Genomic DNA, 21104 nt, shown 5'->3' on the forward strand with positions numbered 1-21104 from the left:
CGCTCTGTCTGTAGTGAAGAATGCCCAGCTGGCTACAGAGAGGCAGTCACAGAAGGAAAACCAACCTGCTGCTTTGAATGCATTCCCTGTCCTCAAGGAGAGATCACGGACCAGAGTAAGTTTTACCATAGGTTAAATTCCTGAAAGCTCTTCCGATGTACCTGGTCAACAGTACCACACATTTTTTCATTTGAAGCCCACCGCTGCACCCCGCTTGTCTCGCGCCGGGACACTCATTTAACATGACATAACATCTGGATCTATTTGGCTCACAATGCTTTTGGGATGTAAAAGAAATCAACATGGATTTGTGCATTTGTGGAGCAAACTAGTTCTACAGAATGTGAGCTTCACCCTCCTGGGTTCACTCTCTAAAATATATTGTCTAAGTTTAGGCAGGATTTTGACAAAACATTTCAAAATATTTAACCAATTTCTTCTAAAGTACCATGGCTAATAGATTGTTTGGGGCATACTAATGTAATTATTTTATTTTCAGCTTCTGATTGTAATAGAAAGTTTCCCTGAAAGTTGGTCAGCTTTTTGACAGCTTTGGCCTCTGCCGATTGGTGGCAAACCTCATGCACGTGAAGGACAACATTCTCATTCTCATTTTAGCCCAAATGGGAGTTTTTTGTTCTTGAACTGTGTTTTGCTGATCAGTACAGACCACTGCTTTGTCCTGTTCACTATATCTTTCAATAGCAAACAAGAGTGTCCCAATGCAGCTGTGCCTTGATGCTGCATTACACGGAGCGCCTGGTATCTACTGTGGGGTTACTCTGTGTTCCTCAGAACCTGGGGGCATATTACCAACGTTTAGCGATATTTACCGCTAATGATGCTTAGCAACGACTTTTTTAACGCTAAGCATCGTCGGAAATTATCGCAGAGATAACTTGCTATTAGCAAGGTTTATCTCAGTAGTGATAAAAATCCTCGCTCTAACTGCCAATTGAGAGATTATCGCTGGAAAACCAACGATAATCTCTCAAAGTTTGGTGTTAGCTTTATAATAGGGGCTCATAAACTTAGCCATGATATCCACCTTCCATATGATATCATGGCTAAATCAGGAAAATACCAGGTGTAAAAAAAGCAGTGCTAACCGCGGTTAGCACTGCTTTTTTTTATCACTAACAGGGTTAGCGAAATCCTTGATAATAGGAGAAATGTTGCTTAACAACATTTCTCCTATTATTTTTCTCTGGAACGCCCTCTTTGCATCTCATTAGAGATGCAAGGGGAAGCGTAGAGAAAAAGGGTGCTAACATGCGAATTTGCGTGTTAGCACCCTGTTGCTAATAGGGAGATAATTTTATCTCCACTTTCTTGGCTTTTAAAGCCAAAAAAGCGGAGATAAATCCCTTGATAATATGCCCCTTGGGAACTAAATACTGTATAAAAAAAATGGTTTTGACGTATTCACTTTGAGGTCATGAATAAAACAAATTCAGTTTATTTCATAACAGCAGTTCATATGCAACATCAATAATGGCTTTGAAGGTTAACATGCTCAAAGCACATAGTTCAATAAAGGTAACAATGGGATGTAGCCACTTGATTTCCAATAAATGTTTTGGCCCAACGTGATCTTTTTCTTTTAATACAGGTATAAATAAGTATTCTATCAACGTTTCAAATCTGCCAAGAAAATGTGTCAGTACTAGATTAAAGAGGGGTCTTCTTCAGGACAATCAAAAGGAAGATCCAAGTCATCATGAGATCTAGTAGTTTATTGTTGCTGTGTCCATGATCAAAACAAAGTCTTCTTTTTTAGAAAGGCAACTAAATGGAAATAAATTGATAATCAAGTCAGTTTAAAAACATCTGGGCAAATCCAGGAGGAGACGCAAAATAGTACAGAAGAAATTCATTAGGAGTTGCATTCAGATAAAGTGCTAGAATGCACCACCAGCTTCCCTGTTCTCCTTTACAGCATTTTGGGAACACCACGACACTGCAAGAGACAGAGAAGCTGTTGCTGCATTCTAGTACTTGATCTGGAGGCAACTCCTAATAGATTTCTTTTGAGAACATTTGCACAACCATTAATAACATTGCTTGCGTATTCCTTTTATTTATGTCTTCTTTGTGAGTTCATCTTTTCAGCTATCAAGCTGATACATAAACATAATTGTTACCATTCAATTTTAACCTGACTACAACAGTGGATACAAAGAAAACGTGAAAGCTACAGCGCATTTGTTTGTTTAATGCTCAACTAGTGTTCCATGTAGCATCAAAAGCTAGAAAATGATGAATGAGAATGTTTTCCCTTAGGGATCGGAATGAACAGATGCGGAGAGGGGAAGTTGGGATGGAAGGGGAAATCTTCTTTTCATGTAGTGGGCCCCGCATGTGCAGAGGGAAGGGAGTAGAGGCCAGCTCGATGCTGGACCCTGGAGCTCAGTTGTGCCATAGCATGGGTGTTGGAGTCCAGAGCAACCGGCTATTTGCCCGACGACCATCACCGATCATCTTGCAGGAAGGGCGACCATATGTGGAGTAATGTATTAGTCTTGCCTTGAACATTATAGAGTCACTCATATGAGACCAGTTTGTACATTTCTATGAGCCATTGGTTGTGGGTAGTGGGGAGCTCCAGTGTATGAGAACACAGATTTTTACTGTTGCAATATGAAGCAGCCTGAGTTCATGGTGGGATAAAGAAGGGGAGTCTTCTGTTTCAAGGAGCTGGATCAAGAAACATGACCTTGGAATGGGGATCTCTATTGGCCCACTCAGCATGGACTGGGCATCTACCCAAAGCTTCAGAGTCCGGGACCTTCATACAGTATGTGCACCAGGTCGTAGTGTGTATGGCCATAGCACCAGCAGTTGAGCATTTGTCCTCCAATTTGAATACGGGTAGCAAATAATAGTGGTGCCTTGTCATGAAGGTAGTCATCTACCGATGCAAGCTTAGAGGAATGTGTAAATATTTTGGCCATAATATGGATCATGGGATTCACCTGTCTGGATGCGGTGGTGTTGTATTTGTACAGAGAGGGTAGCCCCTGTAGGATGCTGAGTATAGTTTTCTCAATCCTGACCCACAATGGGGGGTCTTTGACAGGAGTTTACACGTGCTCAACTGAGGGGAGTCCAAGGCCGCTGGGACCAGTGGGCTAAAAGCTTACCTATGGCCAGACAAAGTCTTGACTTCGAACACATAAACATCTTAATTCCCTTGTCCACCATCCATAATGTCTGAAGGGGTATTAGCAAGGGAAGCATTCCTAGCATATAGATGTCAAAATTTTAAAAGCCTGTGTCCTATACCAGAAAAAGAGATGGAGTTGTGACCACTTGTCATAGTCAAGCCTCATCCTTTCGAGCAGTGGCTCTATGTTACCTGCCATGATGCTATGATTAATTTAAATTCCCAGATACTTAAGGTGTGGATGTTTCCATTGAAAAGTGTAGTATTCAGTGGGGGCCCTAGCCATCACTTGCAAGATTTGCAGGGCGTCTCTCTTTCCCAAGTTGAATTTATATTTGGAGAGCTCCACGAAGGTGATGATGGTGTCTAGAAGGTCTGGGATGGAGATGGTAAGGACACAGAGTCTGAGTGTTGATGGGCCTCACTGTTTGTGGATGACTGCTATCTGCTTCAATTGACGCAGAGCTACGGAGAGAATTTCCATGGCCAGGAGGAAAAGTAATGGTGACAAATGCCCCTAAGGACTGGAAAGGGGTCAGAGTGGAAATTGACCTGCATCGAATCTTGGCAATTAAGTCCTCTCCTAGGCCGAATTTATGAAGTGTCATGAAGAGATAGTTCCATTCAATATATCAAATCCTGTCTCTGCATTATGATATAGATCCAGAGATTTTTTTACAAGGTCTTTGGCTAGCCACTGGGCGTGGGTCATAGAGCAAAGGTGGTTCAGGGACAATCGCCCTGAGACAAATCTCACCTGGGTTTGGTGGACCAAAGTTGCAATGACCTTCCATAAATGAGCCGGCAGAAACCCAGCTAATATCTTAATATCTCAGTTAAAAAGGGAGATAGCCTGTAGCTGCTGCAAAGGAGGAGGTCCTTACCAGGTTTGAGAAGTACTGTGATCAGGGCCTTTTTCAAGAAAGGACCAAGAGTCCCTTTCTGTTCCGCCTCTTGGAAGACACTGTACAAGGTATCTACAGCTTCCTTCTTCATCCACTTGTAGAACTCATCCAGAAGCCAACTGTTTTGTAGTTCCTAATAATGCATAGGATCTGTGCATTTAAACAACGTAAACTAAGGAACTGATGTCCAGACTGATTCCAGACATTTGCAAAGGATATGTTAGCCTTTAGACCACTTAGCTCAAAGTGTCACCATACACCCCCTAATCTTACCAAGGAGCAAATAGTTTCTGGCAACTATTGAGGCTGGGTTAGTGACTTCTGTCAAAGAAGGTGGTTAGTCAAGCAGGATTCGTGGCTGCTTTAAGGGTGTAGAGTCCCAAATAGAAATCTGTGAACGCAATCGCAATTTCCAGCAGTCGGCTGAGGATGCGGTCAGTGTGAGTTTTTATGGCCAATTTGGCGATTCATGCTTCCTTGTGTTGCAATTGCTCTGCCAGTAACCTACCCACCTTCTATATGTGTTCATAGTGATGGTCCTTTGATTTTTGTAGTATGTATTTGGCCTTGGAGGAGAAGAGCTTGTTGATATCCATGTGCACTTTTTACATTTGACAGCGCCTAGGAATGTAGAGGCACGTTAGGACCGCTATGGCATCCTCTAAGGCCCTCTGCTGTTCTGCCCTCTGAACATTATATGAGGAGGCATCTTTTATCAGCTGCCCCAATTGTCTCTTTGAGTGCTGCCCACAGCATTTGGGCAGTGGTTACTGACCGCCAGTTATGCTCTAAGTCAGTGGTAAGAAAAGATATGAGTCTATTCTTGCCCTGAGGCAGCTTGTAACATGAGAAGTTAAGGTGACAAAGTGTGTAAACCTGCTTTGCTAATTTCACAACATCCCAGAAGTGGATTAGGGAATAATTTAAAAGCCATCCTCCATGAATAAGAGTATTAGACACCAGGGTGACCCTTGTTTGAGAGGAAAGGAAGTAATCCAACCATGAACAGATGAGAAGTAGGTGAATTCTCTATCTGCGGGGTGCAGGACTAGAAGGCTATGGTCTGCTGCAATGTCAATCAGGAGGGCCTGATCGTTGTTGCTCACGTAGACTGGCCCAGTGCAATTTAATCCCAATTTAGATTCCAGTCACCTCTGAGCAATAAGTGAGTGGCATTTATCTCTATTAGGTGGTTGAGCAGTAGGAGAAAGAAGTGTTTTGGTCTGGTCGGTGCACAGTGTGATCACACTATGTGTCCTGTCACTGATTCTCATCTTGACAAACGCGCACCAACCTTCTTGATCGGTCAACGTCCTAAGCACCATCAATTAGAGTGATTTGGATAGTAGAAAAGCTACACCACATTTACGAGTTGTCACAGTCCCATTAGCCACTGACAGTGGACGCCTACTGTGAATGACCTTGACCACCCAGTCTTGCCGTAAAATTTCGATCTCGTAAATCATGAATTGGGTTTCCAAAAGCAGTGCTAGGTTGGTGCATTGGAGATAAGATATTTGTGCACTGTTTTGAGTGTCATAAAGTGTGTGAGGCCATACACGTTCCAAAATTTGATGTTCAACGCCCCTGGTGATGGCATTGCAATGTGGTGTGACAGGGAGTAGTGATTGTGGGGCAGAAAAGGGTGTGGAAAAGTCTGTGTTGGGAGGGCAATGGCAACAGGCGCAATGGTCGTGGAGGTCCTCCAGCAAAGGATAGGTACAGGGGTGAGGCATTCTTTTGGCAACGGCAGACAAATTGCGCAAGGACAGTGAAGTGGCCTCTACTAAGATGAGGTAGGAATGGATAGGGTGGGGGAAGCAGCAGAGGCTGAGAGTTATAGTGTGTTTAAAGACCGGTATCTATGAGGGTGAATGATCAGAGGCCTCAGAATTTGTGCACCACATGGCCCCGGGAGAAAAGAGTAAATCAGGGGGGCATGCCACAGGAAAGGGGGAGGGAGAAATCACAACACTGGGCAGCAAGCAACGCTGATACATTCCTAGGGTCGGAAAGCCCTTCGAATAAGGGGGATATTGGCACAGGGCCTTTGTCCTGTGTGAGCTCCACCAATGCTGATTGGCTTCTTTACAGCTCAGTCACCCAGTCTGTTTGTCCTAAGGCTTGTCTCCTTGCGGGTATAGGCCCTCAGCCCTGGAGGTGGGCATGTCCACATGTTGCGCGGCTGCATTTGGGGTAGTGTTTCTGTGTCTATACTCTGATCCTGGAGGCCTTCTAAGAAAAACTGCAAGCTCTTCTGGATCATAAAATTCTTCAGATCTGCAATCCATCATCATCCACATATGCCCTGGCTCGAAAAAGCCAAACGTAATGTCCCATTTGCGCAGTTAAGGTCTCAGGGACAATAAGGCCTTCTGCTTTTAATTTTGTATTTCTGGAAAAGTCTGCTGGTATATATATCTTGTGACCTTCATGGTCATAGTCATACGGCCCATGTATATGAGCTATTGCTAGTATGTCATGCCATAGGAAGCACGCTTATACATCATGCCCTGTTTGGCGCGTCTTTGTGTCAGGATTCTGTGAGCCCCCTCTGAATCTCTGGGGGAGGAGAGAGGACAGAATGCCCATGAGGTTATGGAGGAGATCTTTCAGGAAGTGGCATACATCAGACACCTCCGTCATGTCTGGGAAGCCAAAAAAGTAGACATTGTCCCTTCAGCTCCTGTCTTCCAGGTCACCTATCCGGTTGTGTAGGTGCCATATTTCAAAGTCTCTGTCTGAGATTTGGTTAAGACTTGTTTTTGCCACCATCAGGTGTTCGTCCAACCCCTCCAGCCTGTAGTGGAAGGCAGCGATATCCACCCAGATGGACTTCTGTTTCTGCTGTGATGTCAGACATTTTTGAGTCCATAACCTTCAGTCTGCGCTCCACTGACATAATTTTCTTAAGGATCATATCCATTGTATTATCTTGTTGCCATGATGGTCTGTAGTTAGCAAAGGTATGCACCTTGTCGAAATCTGGACACTTGCTTCTAATCAGGATAAGGAAGTTGCACACTTTAGATAACCCCTGCTCACCTACTTGGTAGCTTGGCATGAGCAGACAGGTTTATCCTAAAGACAATGTGTAAAACATTTGCACCCACACACACTGTAACATAGAGAAAACACTAGACAAATAAAGTAGTTTTATCTAAATCAAACAAAACTAAAAGCACAAAAATCCAGCATACATAGTTCATATTATGACTTTATAAGCAATTCCGTCCAAAACTATAGATTCATGACCTTTACACATAGTACCTCAAATTCGTCAAAATTCACAAGGGAAGCATCGAAAAACACAGTGAAACATCAGTTCCTGAGCCCTTGGGGAGGCAATGCACCAATTATGCTGCATGCAGGAAAAGTGATTTGTGAAATTCGGACTGTAGGGGGAACTTATGCATCGATTCCAAGACGGTTCTGGTCTACGGGTGATGGGTGGAAGACTTGCCACAGAGGTGTAATGCGAGGAAATCTTCGAGATACTAAAGGTCAATGCGATGACAGCAAACAGGCTCTGCATTGGTTTTGGTCTCACAATTTATCGATTCTTTCAACTGCACAGTGGGGCCTGTTTTGGAGTTTGGAGTTGGTGCAGTGATCTCGGACTTTGTAGACTTGTGTACAGCGAGCGGCGTGCTGAGGATTTTTCAGCCGCTGGCAGGTGCTGCATGAATTCTTTTGCCACTTTGCAGCAGAGTGTGGACATTTCTCCCCTTGGTGGTGCTGCATTGAGAAAACAGGCTTTGGAAAGCCGATGACTGGATTATCCTGGTTTCTTCAACCTCTTCCAGCTTCCAGCATCAAGAACAACCTCCAGAGGCTCAGAGTAGGAATAGGCACCTCCTGCCAGGTCAGACCTGCAGCTGTGGAGTACACATAAGTTTGTGGTGAAGTCTTCATGTCCCTGAGACTTTAGGAGGCAAGCACACATAAGCCCTTAGAAATTCTTCACAAGCAGGTTCAAAGCAAAGTTGGCAGAAGCGGTAACTGCAGGCCAAACCCAGCAAAGCAACACAAAGGAAAGGGACAGTACTTATATTTACAGCTCTTCAGCTTATCTCCCTTTTATCCATTGAAGTCTTTGTTTCAAGAGGCTCTAAGCTCAGTAAAAGCCAGTTCTTTCTTCCCTGGTCTAGCTTCACTACAGGAGGTGGAGTCAGCATTGTGCAGATCAGAAACAGCCTATTAACATGCTAGTGAAAACTCTTCCCACCACTCTAAATGCAGAAAGGTCTAAATAGCCTGGATATGAATCACCCAGGAAAGGCACGGCACACCTCAATGTCTTATGTGACTGTCTAGAGTAAAAGCACATTCCCAGCTCCTGTCACTCCAAAACCAATAAATACACAAACAGGCAGAGGCACATAAGATGATTAAACAAAAAATTGCCCACTTTCTAAACGTGGGATTTCCAACACACAATTTAAAAAATAACTTTACTAAAATATGTGTTATTAAAAATTTGACATCCAGCCTTTTAACAGTGAAAATGAAATACAGAGCATTTCACTATCAGTACATGTAAAACACACTAGCACATGTCCTAGCTTTCACCCATGGGAGTACCTTGGGCCTACCTTAGGTGTGTCTTACATGTATAAAAAAGGAAGGTTAAGGCTTGGCAAAGGGGTCATTTGCCAGGTCAACATGGCAGGTAAAAACTGTGTGCGCAGGCACTGGAGTGGCAGGTCTGATACACATTTTTGGGCTACGCATGTGGGTGGTACAACCAGTGCTGCCCCCACTTCACAGTTCCTGTTAGGCGGTGGGAAGTTATAGGAAAAATAATCCATTGCAAAGGTCCAGTAGGCCTGTAAGTGATGTGGTCATCTCTCCGTACTCTGTTTGATCACCACAAAGGTCCCTAGTTCTATCACAAGTCTCGTTCTTGGGGGTTGGGGTGAAATCCTGCTCGGCTGAGCAGTCTGCAAGCTGGTACCTCTGCTTTGCAGTGTGCATGCCATGCCTCACACTGCTGCACTCTCCCGCAGTCTGATGTTGCTCTTTCCCTACTCACCTCGGGCTACCCTGGTGAAGAGAGGAAATGCGACAGGCCTCCAGTCAGGGAACAGTAAGGGCTGGGGATGAATGAATGAAGAAACATTTTTTGAGAGCATGGCTACCCTGGGGCTAGGACAGAAGCAGAGAGAAACAATACAGCACACTCAAGGAAAGAGCCAGGTCTTCAATGAGTTCTGGGAGGCTACGTGGCTAGTTTCCCTTCACAGGCAGAGGTGAAGAGAATTCCACATCTTGGCAGTGTTGTAAGCGAATAGGCACTTGCCACTTTTGGCCCTCTTATTCTTGGGAACAGCCACCAAATGTAGGTTGTCAGAGTGCAGTCGTCTATTTGCCATATAAGACAGAACTAAGGAGTGGTTGATTATGGGGCCATTTCCAGTAAGTTTCTTATGGGCAATGTCCATGGCTTTAAAACTGACTCTCTCCTGAACAGGAAGCCAGTGTAACAACTTCATGGTGAGTTTTGCGGATTGCCCACTCGTAGTCCCCGTCGACATTCTTGCAACACAATATTTCACCATTTGGAGTTTTGTGAGGGTTGCAATCGGAGCTCCGAGGTAAAGGGCATTCCCGTAGTCCAGGCGGGAAAGATTAAGTGCTTGTACCAAAAGCCTTCTTGGCCGAAAAGGGAGAAGAGGAAACACTTTACGGAGCATCCTTAGGATGTCAAAACAGAAAGATGCAACCTTCCGTGCTTGGACCATGAAGCCAAGGTCCCGGTCAAGCCAGAAGCCTAGGCTTTTTCTTCTGGGTCTTAGGGACAGGGACGGGGCCAATGCAGTCTGGCCAAAGAGTGTCTACTCTGAAGAGGGATGGATTGTTAAGGAGCATGAACTCGGTCTTGTCACAACTTAGCTTTAGGCATGATTGATGCTTCCATTTGGCTACCTCTTCTAGGCGGATCACTGAAATAATATCGAGGGACAGAATTAAGCATGGGCGAATTTTGCGAATCTCGCGTTCGCGAATTTTGCGGATTTGCGAACTCGCAATCCGCAAAATCCGCGAATTCTCGCGAATTTGCGGATTTTTTTTTTTTTGTGTTTGCGCGGGTTTCTGCCAGTTCGCGAGGGTTTTGTACAATGTCGCAAATTGCGAACTTACCTGTCGGGTCGCAAGTTTCGCGAACTTGTTGTTTCTACGTGTCCAGCCTGTTTGGGACACTCTTCTTCATCACTGCCACTCTCTGTCACCACTGCCACTCTCTGACTACTCATGCCACCCTCTGGCCCACCCATGCCACCCTCTGTTTCATCACAGCACCCTCTGGTTGTCCAGTCAGTGTACATTATTGTGGCAACGCAAGCACACCTTCCCTGCCTCAAGTGACCTGAATTAATTTGGGGCTGATTAATGTGTCACAGAATATTTTTTTAGCTGGCACCTGCTTCCTTAGTGCTTCCTGATTAGTGAACTTTTGCACTTGCTAAGTGCTTTCATTGTTGCAAAATTAGTTACAACACCTGCCCTGCCCCAACTGACAATAATGAATTAGGGGCTGATTAATGGATTTGAACTGCCAGCCTGGCTCCTGCTTGTCTCCCTTAGCTGTAATTCAGGACCTTTGTGGCATATGTGTAACTATTCTGAGGTTCAGAGCAGGGTCACATAATAGTTGCAACTGGCAACTGAACTCTGGAGGGGCCCCTCAGCAAGCACTACAGGAAATGGCTACTAATGATGAGCCTGAACTTTTGAACCTGGTAAGTAGTTTCAGTTTTGATTAGATCGTATTTCTGCAATTTTGCACTTATTCGCGGGGCGCGAAGTTGTACTGGGAAGCCGCGAACAGTGCGAGCAGTGCGAGCAAAATCCGCTGCTCGCGGATTTGTGGATTTTGCGGGAGATTCGCGAATCTCGCGGATTGCGAATTTCCCGAAAATCCGCAAAATCCGCGAGCGAAACGGATTTTCCGCCCACACCTAGACAGAATATCGACTACCAAGAATATCAAGGAAAAAATATCGACAGACATAATATCGAGTTTGTTTCTACAAACAGGTAAGTACAAAAATATTGAGTACAAAATATCGTTTACAATTATATAGTTTATAAAAATATCGACTTTATTAAAAACAGTGTTAAATTAAATTCATATTACAAAATAATTACTAAAATATACTTAAAAATAATTAAATTAACTTATAATAATTAAATAATTATTGAAAGGTTAAAAAAAATGTTTACAATCATATTTGTTAAAACATATATATAGTAACATAATATAATTAAATAATATCCAATTTTATTACCGTACGATAGCAGAAGTGTAAAAAATACTATTCCCACTCCAGAGAGGGCAACAGTAGGGAAAGCGTTGGATAGCGTAGGGGTTTAAATTACTATTCCCACTCCAGTGGGTGCAACAGTAGGGAAAGTGTTGGATAGCGTAGGGGTTAAAATTACTATTCCCACTCCAGTGGGTGCAACAGTAGGGAAAGTGTTGGATAGCGTAGGGGTAAAAATTACTATTCCCACTCCAGTGGGTGCAACAGTAGGGAAAGCGTTGGATAGCGTAGGGGTGAAAATTACTATTTCCACTCCAGTGGGTGCAAAAGTAGGGAAAGCGTTGGATAGCGTAGGGGTAAAAATTACTATTCCAACTCCAAAGAGTGCAACAGTAGGGAAAGCGTTGGATAGCGTAGGGGTAAAAATTACTATTCCAACTCCAAAGAGTGCAACAGTAGGGAAAGCGTTGGCTAGCATAGGGGTAAAATTTACTATTCCCACTCCAAATAGTGCAACAGTAGGGAAAGCATTGGATAGCGTAGGGGTTAAAATTACTATTCCCACTCCAAAGAGTGCAACAGTAGGGAAAGCGTTGGATAGCGTAGGGGTAACAATTACTATTCCCACTCCGTGAGTGCAACAGTAGGGAAAGCGTTGGATAGCGTAGGGGTAAAAATTACTATTCCCACTCCAGTGAGTGCAACAGTAGGGAAAGTGTTGGATAGCGTAGGGGTAAAAATTACTATTCCCACTCCAGTGAGTGCAACAGTAGGGAAAGCGTTGGATAGCGTAGGGGTAAAAATTACTATTCCCACTCCAGAGAGTGCAATAGTAGGGAAATTAAATACTTCATATATTATTTAAATAAATATAAATTAATATCTTTAAAAATTAATTAAAAGTAATTACCAATTTATTATAATATAATATTTAATTTATTTAAATTACACATTAAAATTAATTATTACAATATTTACCTATTAATACAAATTAATTACTAATTAACAATTAATATTTTAACATTTAAAAATGAATTAACAATTAATTCAAATTAAATACAATTAAATAAATTGATTAATTTAATTAATTATAAATAAATTACTTCCCACCCTATTCCCCTATAAACCCACAACCCACTACAGAAAATAAATTATTAGAATTAACATGATTAGCAATTAATCAATTATTAAATTTAATTGCCAATTAAAATTTAAATAATTAACAAATATAAATTAATTAACAATTAATTATAAATGAATATCATTAAATAAATGTACATATTTAATTAATTTTAATTAAATTACTTCCCACCCTATTCCCCTATACACCCACAACCCGCTATAGAAAATAAATTAGTACAATTAACATAATTAACAATTAATCAATTAATTAAAATTAATTGCCAAATACAATGTAATTAATTACCAAATATAAATTAATTAACAATTAATTAAAAATAAATACCAATAAATACATTTACATATTTAATTAATTATAATTAAATTACTTCCCACCCTATTCCCCTATAAACCCACAACCCGCTACAGAATTAAAGTACGCAAAAATTTAAAAAAACAAATTTTAATAATTAAAATAAATTATAACATAAATACACACTTTTCACACATATAATTACATAAAATATTCGATATTATTAAAAATGTGATTATTTTAATAACCTATATTATATACTTCGATATTTTAACAGTCTATCGGTGACATGCATCAACAAAACGTTTTGCGATTCTTTATTAGCGATTTTTAAGGAATCGCAAAACGGGATGCATCAATTTATTCACATAATTTTTGCGATTCGGTAAAAATCGCAATTTTTACTGAATCGCAAATATTATGCGAATTTTTATTTGCCATTTCGCAATTCCCATTGATTCCTAGGGGCCAAAAGGCCCATAGGAATCAATGGGAAGGCATTGACATTTTGCGAATTGCAATTAGCGATTCGCAAAATGTTAATGCATTCCATGGGTGCTGGGGGGGGTCCAAAGGACCCCCTCCTGCACCCCTGAAATGTATTTTAAAGTGAATGTTACACACACACATGTCCTAAGGACATGTGTGTCTGTAACATGACAGTGTTTAAAATGCTAATTTGAGCATTTTCATAAATTTTCGCAAATTACCACGAGGTTCACCCTCGTGGTAATTTGCAACCCCTAATTGCGAATTCGCAATTTAAAAAGGTTTCTTGCAGTGCATTTAGGGAATCGCAAAATGCGATTCCTTAAATGCTATCGCAATTTGAGAATTCGCAAATATTTGCGAATTCTTAAATTGCGAGGGCCTTGAACTTTCATGCATTCCAATAGAGGATTTTGCGATCGCAAACAGCCGATTTTTGCGATTCGCACCGTTTGTGATCGCAAGATCCTTTGATGCATGTACCTGTATATTTTTAACATTCAATTTTACATTAATTACCTTAAAAACAATATTTTTGATGTCTTTATTCTGTCCAATCGATATTTTGTCCATTCGATATTTAAAACTCAATATTATGTCCATTCGATATTTTGTAGTCGATATTTTGACTGTTTACCCTTCTAGGCAGAGACAGAGGCTGATAGAGGCCTTGTCAGCGTGGTTTAGTGCTACGACCAGTTGGGTGTCATCTTTGTAAGTCACTATATGCACCCCAAATGGGAGCACAATCTCTAAAAGTGGAGTCATATAGAGGTTAAAAAGAGATGGACTCAGGGATGACCTCTGTGGGACTCCACATTGGAGAGGTAGAGGTTTGGAGAAAACATCACCCCCAAAGACCTGGAAAGATCTCTCCACCAGGAGTGATTGCAACCATGTTAGCGCCACCCCGGTCACCCCCAAACGTCTGAGTCTGCTGCAATGTCAATCAGGAGGGCCTGATCGTTGTTGCTCACGTTGACTGGCCCAGTGCAATTTAATCCCAAATTAGATTCCAGTCACCTCTGAGCAATAAGTGAGTGGCATTTATCTCTATTAGGTGGTTGAGCAGTAGGAGAAAGAGGTGTTTTGGTCTGGTCTGTGCACAGTGTGATCACACATTGTGTGCTGTCACTGATTCTCATCTTGACAAACGCGTACCAACCTTCTTGATCGGTCGACGTCCTAAGCACCATAAATTAGAGTGATTTGGATAATAGAAAAGCTACACCACATTTACGAGTTGTCACAGTCCCATTAGCCACTGACAGTGGACGCCTACTGTGAATGACCTTGCCCACCCAGTCTTGCCGTAAAATTTCCATCTCGGCAATCATGAATTGGGTTTCCAAAAGCAGTGCTACGTTGGTGTATTGGAGTTAAGATATTTGTGCACTGTTTTGAGTTTTATAAAGTGTGTGAGGCCATACACGTTCCAGAATTTGATGTTCAACGCCCCTGGCAATGGCATTGCAATATGGTGTGACAGGGAGTAGTGATTGTGGGGCAGAAAAGGGTGTGGAAATGTCTGCGTTGGGAGGGCAATGGCAAGAGGCGCAATGGTCGTGGCGGTCCTCCAGCAAAGGATAGGTACAGGGGTGAGGCATTCTTTTAGCAACGGCAGACAAATTGCGCAAGGACAGTGAAGTGGCCTCTACTAAGATGAGGTAGGAATAGATAGGGTGGGGGAAGCAGCAGAGGCTGGGAGTTATAGTGTGTTTAAAGACCGGTATCTATGAGGGGGAATGATCAGAGGCCTCAGAATTTGTGCACCACATGGCCCGGGAGAAAAGAGTAAATCAGGGGGGCATGCCACAGGAAAGGGGGAGGGAGAAATCACAACACTGGGCAGCAAGCAACGCTGATACATTCCTAGGGTGGGAAAGCCCTTCGAATAAGGGGGATATTGGCACAGGGCCTTTGTCCTGTGTGAGCTCCACCAATGCTGATTGGCTTCTTTACAGCTCAGTCACCCAGTCTGTTTGTCCTAAGGCTTGTCTCCTTGCTGGTATAGGCCCTCAGCCCTGGAGGTGGGCATGTCCACATGTTGCGTGGCTGCATTTGGGGTAGTGTTTCTGTGTCTATACTCTGGTCCTGGAGGCCTTCGAAGAAAAACTGCAAGCTCTTCTGGATCATAAAATTCTTCAGATCTGCAATCCATCATCATCCACATATGCACTGGCTCGAAAAAGCCAAACGCAATGTCCCATTTGCGCAGTTAAGGTCTCAGGGACAATAAGGCCTTCTGCTTTTAATTTCGTATTTCTGGAAAAGTCTGCTGGTATATATATCTTGTGACCTTCATGGTCATAGTCATACGGCCCATGTATATGAGCTATTGCTAGTATGTGTCATGCCATAGGAAGCACGCTTATGCATCATACCCTGTTTGGCGCGTCTTTGTGGCAGGATTCTGTGAGCTCCCTCTGAATCTCTGGGGGAGGAGAGGGGACAGAATGCCCATGAGGTTATGGAGGAGATCTTTCAGGAAGTGGCATACATCAGACACCTCCGTCATCTCTGTGAAGCCAAAAAGTAGACATTGTCCCTTCAGCTCCTGTCTTCCAGGTCACCTATCCGGTTGTGTAGGTGCCATATTTCAAAGTCTCTGTCTGAGATTTTGTTAAGGCTTGTTTTGCCACCATCAGGTGTTCGTCCAACCCCTCCAGCCTGTAGTGGAAGGCAGCGATATCCACCCAGATGGACTTCTGTTCCTGCTGTGTTGTCAGACATTTTTGAGTCCATAACCTTCAGTCTGCGCTCCACTGACATAATTTTCTTAAGGATTATATCCATTGTATTATCTTGTTGCCATGATGGTTTTGTGGAGGTCATCATTTTTCCAGTGGGGTTGTTAGAAATTAGAGTATGTAGTTAGCAAAGGTATGCACCTTGTCGAAATCTGGACACTTGCTTCTAGTCAGGATAAGGAAGTTGAACACTTTAGATAACCCCGGCTCACCTCCTTGGTAGCTCGGCATGAGCAGACAGGTTTATCCAAAAGACAATGTGTAAAATATTTGCACTCAAACACACTGTAACATAGAGAAAACACTAGACAAATAAAGTAGTTTTATCTAAATCAAACAAAACTAAAAGCACAAAAATCCAGCATACATAGTTCATATTATGACTTTTCAAGCAATTCCGTCCAAAACTATAGATTCATGACCTTTACACATAGTACCTCAAATTCGTCAAAATTCACAAGGGAAGCATCGAAAAACACAGTGAAACATCAGTTCCTGAGCCATTGGGGAGGCAATGCACCAATTATGCTGCATGCAGGAAAAGTGATTTGTGAAATTCGGACTGTAGGGGGAACTTATGCATCGATTCCAAGACGGTTCTGGTCTACGGGTGATGGGTGGAAGACTTGCCACAGAGGTGTAATGCGAGGAAATCTTCGAGATACTAAAGGTCAATGCGATGACAGCAAACAGGCTCTGCATTGGTTTTGGTCTCACAATTTATCGATTCTTTCAACTGCACAGTGGGGCCTGTTTTGGAGTTTGGAGTTGGTGCAGTGATCTCGGACTTTGTAGACTTGTGTACAGCGAGCGGCGTGCTGAGGATTTTTCAGCCGCTGGCAGGTGCTGCATGAATTCTTTTGCCACTTTGCAGCAGAGTGTGGACATTTCTCCCCTTGGTGGTGCTGCATTGAGAAAACAGGCTTTGGAAAGCCGATGACTGGATTATCCTGGTTTCTTCAACCTCTTCCAGCTTCCAGCATCAAGAACAACCTCCAGAGGCTCAGAGTAGGAATAGGCACCTCCTGCCAGGTCAGACCTGCAGCTGTGGAGTACACATAAGTTTGTGGTGAAGTCTTCATGTCCCTGAGACTTTAGGAGGCAAGCACACATAAGCCCTTAGAAATTCTTCACAAGCAGGTTCAAAGCAAAGTTGGCAGAAGCGGTAACTGCAGGCCAGACCCAGCAAAGCAACACAAAGGAAAGGGACAGTACTTATATTTACAGCTCTTCAGCTTATCTCCCTTTTATCCATTGAAGTCTTTGTTTCAAGAGGCTCTAAGCTCAGTAAAAGCCAGTTCTTTCTTCCCTGGTCTAGCTTCACTACAGGAGGTGGAGTCAGCATTGTGCAGATCAGAAACAGCCTATTAACATGCTAGTGAAAACTCTTCCCACCACTCTAAATGCAGAAAGGTCTAAATAGCCTGGATATGAATCACCCAGGAAAGGCACGGCACACCTCAATGTCTTATGTGACTGTCTAGAGTAAAAGCACATTCCCAGCTCCTGTCACTCCAAAACCAATAAATACACAAACAGGCAGAGGCACATAAGATGATTAAACAAAAAATTGCCCACTTTCTAAACGTGGGATTTCCAACACACAATTTAAGAAATAACTTTACTAAAATATGTGTTATTAAAAATTTGACATCCAGCCTTTTAACAGTGAAAATGAAATACAGAGCATTTCACTATCAGTACATGTAAAACACACTAGCACATGTCCTAGCTTTCACCCATGGGAGTACCTTGGGCCTACCTTAGGTGTGTCTTACATGTATAAAAAAGGAAGGTTAAGGCTTGGCAAAGGGGTCATTTGCCAGGTCAACATGGCAGGTAAAAACTGTGTGCGCAGGCACTGGAGTGGCATGTCTGATACACATTTTTGGGCTACGCATGTGGGTGGTACAACCAGTGCTGCCCCCACTTCACAGTTCCTGTTAGGCGGTGGGAAGTTATAGGAAAAATAATCCATTGCAAAGGTCCAGTAGGCCTGTAAGTGATGTGGTCATCTCTCCGTACTCTGTTTGATCACCACAAAGGTCCCTAGTTCTATCACAAGTCTCGTTCTTGGGGGTTGGGGTGAAATCCTGCTCGGCTGAGCAGTCTGCAAGCTGGTACCTCTGCTTTGCAGTGTGCATGCCATGCCTCACACTGCTGCACTCTCCCGCAGTCTGATGTTGCTCTTTCCCTACTCACCTCGGGCTACCCTGGTGAAGAGAGGAAATGCGACAGGCCTCCAGTCAGGGAACAGTAAGGGCTGGGGATGAATGAATGAAGAAACATTTATTGAGAGCATGGCTACCCTGGGGCTAGGACAGAAGCAGAGAGAAACAATACAGCACACTCAAGGAAAGAGCCAGGTCTTCAATGAGTTCTGGGAGGCTACGTGGCTAGTTTCCCTTCACAGGCAGAGGTGAAGAGAATTTCACATCTTGGCAGTGTTGTAAGCGAATAGGCACTTGCCACTTTTGGCCCTCTTATTCTTGGGAACAGCCACCAAATGTAGGTTGTCAGAGTGCAGTCGTCTATTTGCCATATAAGACAGAACTAAGGAGTGGTTGATTATGGGGCCATTTCCAGTAAGTTTCTTATGGGCAATGTCCATGGCTTTAAAACTGACTCTCTCCTGAACAGGAAGCCAGTGTAACAACTTCATGGTGAGTTTTGCGGATTGCCCACTCGTAGTCCCCGTCGACATTCTTGCAACACAATATTTCACCATTTGGAGTTTTGTGAGGGTTGCAATCGGAGCTCCGAGGTAAAGGGCATTCCCGTAGTCCAGGCGGGAAAGATTAAGTGCTTGTACCAAAAGCCTTCTTGGCCGAAAAGGGAGAAGAGGAAACACTTTACGGAGCATCCTTAGGATGTCAAAACAGAAAGATGCAACCTTCCGTGCTTGGACCATGAAGCCAAGGTCCCGGTCAAGCCAGAAGCCTAGGCTTTTCTTCTGGGTCTTAGGGACAGGGACGGGGCCAATGCAGTCTGGCCAAAGAGTGTCTACTCTGAAGAGGGATGGATTGTTAAGGAGCATGAACTCGGTCTTGTCACAACTTAGCTTTAGGCATGATTGATGCTTCCATTTGGCTACCTCTTCTAGGCGGATCACTGAAATAATATCGAGGGACAGAATATCGACTACCAAGAATATCAAGGAAAAAATATCGACAGACATAATATCGAGTTTGTTTCTACAAACAGGTAAGTACAAAAATATTGAGTACAAAATATCGTTTACAATTATATAGTTTATAAAAATATCGACTTTATTAAAAACAGTGTTAAATTAAATTCATATTACAAAATAATTACTAAAATATACTTAAAAATAATTAAATTAACTTATAATAATTACATAATTATTGAAAGGTTAAAAAAAATGTTTACAATCATATTTGTTAAAACATGTATATAGTAACATAATATAATTAAATAATATCCAATTTTATTACCGTACGATAGCAGAAGTGTAAAAAATACTATTCCCACTCCAGAGAGGGCAACAGTAGGGAAAGCGTTGGATAGCGTAGGGGTTTAAATTACTATTCCCACTCCAGTGGGTGCAACAGTAGGGAAAGCGTTGGATAGCGTAGGGGTTAAAATTACTATTCCCACTCCAGTGGGTGCAACAGTAGGGAAAGTGTTGGATAGCGTAGGGGTAAAAATTACTATTCCCACTCCAGTGGGTGCAACAGTAGGGAAAGCGTTGGATAGCGTAGGGGTGAAAATTACTATTTCCACTCCAGTGGGTGCAAAAGTAGGGAAAGCGTTGGATAGCGTAGGGGTAAAAATTACTATTCCAACTCCAAAGAGTGCAACAGTAGGGAAAGCGTTGGATAGCGTAGGGGTAAAAATTACTATTCCAACTCCAAAGAGTGCAACAGTAGGGAAAGCGTTGGATAGCATAGGGGTAAAATTTACTATTCCCACTCCAAATAGTGCAACAGTAGGGAAAGCATTGGATAGCGTAGGGGTTAAAATTACTATTCCCACTCCAAAGAGTGCAACAGTAGGGAAAGCGTTGGATAGCGTAGGGGTAACAATTACTATTCCCACTCCGTGAGTGCAACAGTAGGGAAAGCGTTGGATAGCGTAGGGGTAAAAATTACTATTCCCACTCCAGTGAGTGCAACAGTAGGGAAAGTGTTGGATAGCGTAGGGGTAAAAATTACTATTCCCACTCCAGTGAGTGCAACAGTAGGGAAAGCGTTGGATAGCGTAGGGGTAAAAATTACTATTCCCACTCCAGAGAGTGCAATAGTAGGGAAATTAAATACTTCATATATTATTTAAATAAATATAAATTAATATCTTTAAAAATTAATTAAAAGTAATTACCAATTTATTATAATATAATATTTAATTTATTTAAATTACACATTAAAATTAATTATTACAATATTTACCTATTAATACAAATTAATTACTAATTAACAATTAATATTTTAACATTTAAAAATGAATTAACAATTAATTCAAATTAAATACAATTAAATAAATTGATTAATTTAATTAATTATAAATAAATTACTTCCCACCCTATTCCCCTATAAACCCACAACCCACTACAGAAAATAAATTATTAGAATTAACATGATTAGCAATTAATCAATTATTAAAATTAATTGCCAATTAAAATTTAAATAATTAACAAATATAAATTAATTAACAATTAATTATAAATGAATATCATTAAATAAATGTACATATTTAATTAATTTTAATTAAATTACTTCCCACCCTATTCCCCTATACACCCACAACCCGCTATAGAAAATAAATTAGTACAATTAACATAATTAACAATTAATCAATTAATTAAAATTAATTGCCAAATACAATGTAATTAATTACCAAATATAAATTAATTAACAATTAATTAAAAATAAATACCAATAAATACATTTACATATTTAATTAATTATAATTAAATTACTTCCCACCCTATTCCCCTATAAACCCACAACCTGCTACAGAATTAAAGTACGCAAAAATTTAAAAAAACAAATTTTAATAATTAAAATGAATTATAACATAAATACACACTTTTCACACATATAATTACATAAAATATTCGATATTATTAAAAAT

At 41.8% G+C, this 21104-nt stretch overlaps 1 protein-coding gene across 1 annotated transcript in view; it reads left to right on the top strand.

Moving 5' to 3' along the window:
• Nucleotides 1-21104, top strand: part of LOC147693296 (vomeronasal type-2 receptor 26-like) — a 75513-nt gene continuing 54409 nt past the window's right edge. Inside the window, exon 1 of the mRNA XM_086935906.1 lies at nucleotides 1-115. The gene's annotated coding sequence lies outside the window, so the exon portion shown is untranslated. The remainder of the gene's footprint in view (nucleotides 116-21104) is intronic.

Source organism: Lissotriton vulgaris, chromosome 8 (genome assembly GCF_964263255.1).
Source record: "Lissotriton vulgaris chromosome 8, aLisVul1.2, whole genome shotgun sequence".
NCBI lineage: Eukaryota > Metazoa > Chordata > Amphibia > Caudata > Salamandridae > Lissotriton > Lissotriton vulgaris.